Source organism: Buceros rhinoceros, unplaced genomic scaffold (genome assembly GCF_000710305.1).
Source record: "Buceros rhinoceros silvestris isolate BGI_N320 unplaced genomic scaffold, ASM71030v1 scaffold10798, whole genome shotgun sequence".
Classification (NCBI taxonomy): Eukaryota; Metazoa; Chordata; class Aves; order Bucerotiformes; family Bucerotidae; genus Buceros; species Buceros rhinoceros.
The window spans coordinates 1-6,704 of NW_010428624.1; the positions used below are offsets into that span (position 1 = coordinate 1).

At 43.3% G+C, this 6,704-nt stretch overlaps 1 protein-coding gene across 1 annotated transcript in view; it reads left to right on the forward strand.

Moving 5' to 3' along the window:
* Nucleotides 1-5,005: 5,005 nt before the first annotated feature.
* The window catches only part of LOC104498905 (guanine deaminase-like), a gene marked incomplete at its 3' end in the record, with an annotated part of 10,118 nt that continues 8,419 nt past the window's right edge, over nt 5,006-6,704 (forward strand). The window contains exon 1 of the mRNA XM_010142343.1: nt 5,006-5,088. The remainder of the gene's footprint in view (nt 5,089-6,704) is intronic.

Here is a 6,704-nt window from a genome sequence, read left to right on the forward strand (position 1 = left end):
CCGAACGTGACGGTCTTCGGCCCCGCGTCCGGGTCAGGGGGTGGTGAGGAGCAGGGCCGCCTCCGCCGGTCCCGGGGGGAGAAGGCGGAAGATGTTCGCGTTCGCAGCCCTCGGTGTCTGCCGGCAGGAGGGACGAGCCGCGGGGAAGGGATTTCTCGGTTAAGGAGCTGGAGATAACTCGCCATCGTTATCTCCTCGGCACGAGCCTGTAGAGGAGCCAGCCTCTATCTTTTTATGAAGTGTTCTAAATATTTCCAGAACAGCAGCGCTCCTGGGCCGGGCACGCACTCAAATCTTCCCGGTTCTCCTTTCAGTTTCGCAATCAGGTTTTTAATTTTCTGAGTATCAAAATAGTGACTGCCGTTGCAGTGTGCCCTCTGCACCCGTGCACAGCCTTCTCGGTGAGGCTCTCTTGTTCTTGTCGCAGGAAGAGCCAGGGCGTATGCCGTAAAAAGTTGGGGAGATACCGATGTTAGGCGTGTTGGGGTACAAGACAGATTGAAGACGTACATTTCACTTACTGATGATGAAGGATCCCTGGTAATGACAGGGAGATCGAATCCTTCCCGCAACAATATCACAGGTGAAACTCTGTTTCACGGCCCGTGTTTTGTAGGTAGACTGGTAAATTTACAGGCTCTATAACACGTATAGGTACCCTTTTAATAATAAAAAATGGTCATTTTCTTTCCTGCAGCTAAGTAACAGGCTTTAGCGTGTCAGGCTTCCGCAGCATTTCAAATCTGTGCAAAACACACTTGGAGCCCTCACAGTGTTAATTTACCCGGTTCATACAGGTCCACCAGGGCCAGTTGCAAGACAGCTTCTTACAGCGCTGGGGAGGTCAGGTGCAAACCATAGCAAAGTCTATGAAAAGCTGTATTTTGATGTACGGGAGGGAAATGAAAACTTGCATAACAATATATTGTCTGGTGTCAACTAAATCGATAGGCCTGAATGAAAAGGTGGTTTAGTTTGTGTAACTGGGGTGCAGAGGCAGAAACTCCCACCCCATCCCACTGTCTCTAGTGGCAATTTCCAGAAAAGGTTCCCTACTCAGCATTTGTAGGAAACCAAGACTTCTAGGTGATTTTCTGGAAAAATAGGTACCATGATAATTTATACCTAGGGATTTGTGCTCTCACTCCACTCTTTTCCCTTCTCCTTGTGAACAAAGATTCATTTTCTGTTGTTTTTCTTGCATAGATTGACCCATTTTCATAGGATTGTTTTTAAAAAAATATTTTTTGGAGTAAAATGCTATTATCTGAAAATAAAAGTCCCACTAGAGTACAGTAATGAAGACTTCGATTTTCTTCTCTTTTTAACACAAATTCTTGGCATTTTACAATTCCAGGGTCTGATACAGCGAGTTTTGGTACCCTTTAGCCTATTACTGATAATTTAACTTCATGCAGAACTTCCACCAGAATCACAGAAGAGTTGACTTTAAGAAGGATATGATGGCTAAAAAATTACTTACCTTTACGGTCCAAATTTACACCAAAACTGTTTCGGTAAGACTCCCGAAGAAGTAAGTTTAACCAAGTATTACTGATAATTTAACTTCATGCAGAACTTCCACCGGAATCACAGAAGAGTTGACTTTTCAAGAAGGATATGATGGCTAAAAAATTACTTACCTTTACGGTCCAAATTTACACCAAAACTGTTTCGGTAAGACTCCCGAAGAAGTAAGTTTAACCAAGTCGGTGTAGTTCTCTTGCTTCGTGTGGCTGACTCCATCGTGGGAAAACCTTTGCACGGACTCTGTCAGGGAGAACCGATCAGCTTCTGTGAACAGCTAGGTCCTGCTCTCTGTTGTGAGTCCCCCCCAGCCCTTGTGCTGCTTGCAGCCCACACTGGAGAAATGCTGCGCAGATCTCCACTGCAGGTGGGGACTCTTGGCTGGTTAAGGCCACAGGTGAAATGTCACCTCTCTGAGATTGCTTTGCCTGTGGGTGATGAAAAGGGAGCTTCAGCAAGGAGAACACCGCTGTCAGGTATGGAGACCCAGGTAATCGTTAAGTTAGCAGAATAAGGACTGTGTGTAACCCAGCGGTTTGCAGAGCAGTGTGGAGGAACAGCAGATGCAAAGAGGAGTGTCCTCAGGGTAAACAGAACAGAGGCAGGTGCAGCACGTGAGTTGTCATTGAAACGGTGGTGTAACTAACTTAGCTGAGCAGAACAAGCATTAAGCTAAAAGCTCCCGTTGAAGGCATGAAAAGAGCAAGTGTTGTGGAGTAAGAGCTAATACCGTTAAGTACGGCCAGACTGAAGTGTTTGATTTAAGCCAGCTGAGATCAGCAAGTGACGTGTCTTAGCTGTACGGGGAGGAAGGTACCAAGGCAACAACATTCGCCTGGAGTTCGTTGCTTAGCTTTTCTCAGCAGGTTGGGCTGTTTGTTCAGGAACTGGTTCTAATAAGTGGTCCGGTCTCTCATCTAGCCTCCCATTCCGGTTTTGGGAACTAGGCAAGCAATAGGCATCGTGTCTCGAGTTGCAAAAGTCAGGTAATCATTGTGGCAGCAGCGAGGGAAGAGAAGCACGTGAAAGGGGAAGGAAGGTTGGACACCTCACTCATGTTGCTCTGTGAATGCCATAGCCAGAAACACAATAACACGGGCACTGTGGGTCGAAAAGACTCAAGGTCCTTCAGCCAATGTCATTCACTTCCCATTCTTTTGGTGGCAACATTACTTGCACTGTGGTGCTCGAAGGTAGTCAGGACCACATCAGGGTTGATCCATAGTTTAGTGGACCAGATACGTGTCAATGCAGGAGCTTTGGGCATCTCTTGGAATAAAGAAGACCTGAGCTAGGCACCAGGGTAGGGAGGTCTCAGCTCCTCGCTTTTGGATCTTTTAGTCCCATCACATGTGTGACATGTCAGAAGCAATCAAAGTGTTTGGGCGTGGTGTTAGCAGCCATTGATCCTACTTTTTGTGATACACCTTCCCAGAGTGCTGGTGCTTGACTTCCTCCTTTGCAGGCTGAAGGTCTGTGGGCCTGTGAACTTTTCTTGACTCTGTAGTGACTCCACTGTAGAGTTTTTTCTTGCTTTTAAAGTGTTTAGGTCCAGAACTAACTGAAAGGACCAGGCTGGTTACCTTGAATGCACAAGCCAATACTCAAGCAAACGTCCAAGCCTGGGACCTCAAAGACCTTGAAGCATTCAGTGTTAGAAAGGTGGCCAGAGTAAATGCATTCTAAAGCAATGGGGAACATCTTTTGGGTGACCAAGGAGTTCTGTTGGGATGTTTGTTTGAAAGGAGTGTAGATGTCTTGCTGATTCATCCATAGCAGCATCCAACAATAACAAAACAGGTGTCAGGTTAGGGTTGATTTCGTGTGTCCAGCTTCCTTGAAACACATTTTCATCATTCTTCCATAAATTGAAGTGTTTTATTTATCTGCACTATAAGAGTATATAACAGCCACTTCTTTTCCATGGCAACGCCTGCTTCCAGAATTTGCCATCTGGTGTTTCGTGTCATATTTCTCTCTTTCTTTAGTTTTTTTCAGCAGCTCTAACATTACTCATTCTGCATCCATTTTGACTTCAACATCTGAGTGACATTTTCTTTACTGCTTGTCAGGAATTTCAGTAGGTCTGTGGTCTAAGCCCTCTGTAGATAGATAGCTAATTGAGGTGGCTGCACTCCCCTTTAGAAGGAGAGAAATGCTGCTTCATGTGAAGTGTTAATGGATGACAATGTTCTTGCAATTTTTGCTAGCGTGGTTTTTGTTTATATGGTACTGTTGGGGTTTTTTTCTGCTAAAAATTGTAAAAATCTGCTCTTCAGACAATGTAAACCATATAAGCCACATGTGCATTTAAAAGACTAGGCAGCCAAAAACTACTTTGTCCTCGGTTTAGCAGCCTTTGCTTATATTTCTCTGTAGAAAAAAATAGAAAATGCAAAAGGTAATGTTATACACATGAAAAAATGGGTGTGCAAATAAGCACTAAACAGTGCTCTTTTGACCCTCTTGATCTTTCTCCGAAGTTCCTTCCTATAGCCTTTCTAGAACTGTTTGGTCTTACCTTCAAGTGTTTTTTCGGTGGTGGCCTTAGACACTGCTGCCATGAGGGCTGCCTCAGCGTGGGAGCGTTCGCAGGAGCAGGAGGTTGCGAACAGCAGCGAGGTTGCTTCCTTGAACTGAGAGGAACAAGTTTTTGTACTAATGGCGTTAGAAGATCATGAGCTGATTCCTGGCAGACGCTGTGGTTAGGCAAGAGTTCCTGACAGCCTAGGATAGACAGTCTGTGGCTGAGGGATTTGGCAGAGTCCTCTGCTCTGTCAGGATTAAAATACTGTGGAATTTAAAGTAGTGTGCTGAAATTCTGACTTGGCAACAGAAACTCAGCAGCAGTAGAGTCCCTGCCCTCCAGGAGTCAAACGGGTCTGGGTTAGGCTCCAGATACTGCAGGGTTTTTGAAATAAACAAAGATCCTAGGCATGCATTTAGTCTGTTCTGGTAAATGAAAAGATAATCCCATTTTTTTCCCTCAATTACTTTTCTCTTCCTAGAGACTTAAATAAAACCCCCACAACATTAATGACACAAACAGTCAGTCCTGGGCAAAGCAATTAATCTGACCCCTCTGGTTTTGAATGCTGTGATTGCACACCCGTAATGCTGTCACACACAAATGACTGTCACACACAAATGACTATACTGCCGGCCTGGTGGTAAGTTACAGGAGTGCCAGTGGGCACTGGAGTCTGTGAGGTTCTGCCTGGGTGTCCCTTGAGAATGAATTAACTGTTTTCTTACAAGTACACGGTGAGTGCGGATATTCACTAGGTTGGGAGTACGTGTTTCAAAATCATCCTTCGGAGTCAACGAGAAAAAGTGTATCAATGCAAACCTATCACTGTTGTAGTAAAGTAAGTGAGTAAAATCTGTTTTAAGATATAACTTGTTTTGCCTTTGTGTAAAGCTGATGTTGGATACAGGTTTAAAGCATCTAACTATATTTTCTCTCTTTTAGATTGTGTTTTTGGAAGAAACTAATCAGCAAGAGCAACTGGCCAAGCAATGGGGGTTCAGATCATCTGACATCAGAGAACTGAGTAACCAGTGAGTGTTTTGCTCAGATTAAATCGGGCAAATGCAGCTTGTTCTATGAGTGAAGTAACGCGAGTCAATTTTGGCAGGGAGCACATTAAATCCAAACCCATGGGCAAAACACCCTTTCAGCTGCGTGAGAGCTCTTAACCCCAGGACTGCCTGCATCCCCGATGGGACTCAGAGGATGGACCGTCCATGTGCTTTTTTTGCATTCCTTGGTCTGGGACTGCAGCCGTGGCCGAATTGTGCTGGCTGAATTGTACCCCGCAAAGAACAAAATGCCCTATTTAGGTTCCATATGTGACCTATTCTGTGCTTGCAGAAGTAAATGATGTTCTTTCTTGAGATGACATTTTATATCCATTTTGTTAACAGTGGGTTGTGCCTAACTAGCTCGAAGCTCTAGACTTAGTAAACACAGGTCATGCTAACATTGCAGATATAAAAATCAGTTGCTTGGGCTTTGTCACAGTCCCTCATAAAAAACTAATAAAATTAGAAGCATTAAACCTTGAAAAGACAAGCCTGAGGTTTCTAAGAAGAAGCTAAAGTGCTGCTTTTTTCTTCAGCCAATGAAGTGAAGTGGATTGCACCTACTGTGCTTTGCATGTAGTAACGCAACTGTAAATGACTTATGGCTTAGAATCTAGAGCTGCAGCATTGTTTTAGTGTTTTGTTAAAAAAAAAATCTATGTTCTTTGTTGGAAGGCTACTCGTACGGAATATATGAGTCATCAGATGGTTTTGTTACTTGAAATAGCCTGAGGGAAATAGAAAGGACTGGAAATATGGATCAGATTGAGAAAGATCTCTCAGCATTTGTAGCATGCTGGAAAACAGGAAGAAGGGGAATGGCAAAGACAAAACCACTGCTCATTCAGTAGTCAGGGAGAGGGGGAGTGAGAGAGATTTTATACCGTACTGTGGAGATCCTCCACAAAACAAAGTAATTACAGCAACTTCTGGTACTGTTGATATATTCATCCTTTTATGGCATGAACGCTACGTGACAGCAAAGAATATTACAGTTGCACTGTAGTTATGCCTTTTTTATCGAGATGTTGAGCAGATGTTTTTTTCACCAGTGTCTGTGCCTGCATTTGCAGAACCAGTGGCTGTTCTTCCATTAAACCTTGAAATTCATTGATTGAAAAAGAAAATTGTGTATATAAACACATATATAACCATGTGCATAATGTAAAGGAAAACTGACATATAGAAAGTTATAATTTGGTAAATATAATGGTCCGGCAGCTGGAGGCATTCTAAATGTATCCATTGAAAGGTAGAGTGTGCCCCAAGTCTTCTCTTTTTCAGGTGGGTTCTACTTCCGAGTGATTTTAGTTATTGTGAAGTCAGTTTGGCTTTGTTTGTTGGTATTTAATCTGTGTAAATATTAAATGTAATTGGATTAATCATGCTTTTTTTAATTAGTCAACTGTTTTAAACTATAAAAGGAGTATGGGTAGAGGTACAGGAGGAGCTGATAAGCTGATGCTGAAAGAGGAGGGTTAATCTGCACTAGCCATTAACTCTGCTGGATTTTGCTCAAGCATACTCTTTAAAGCAAAACTACTGACCGTGGAATATTTTGTGACATTTTGGGCTATTTCAATTTTCTTTTC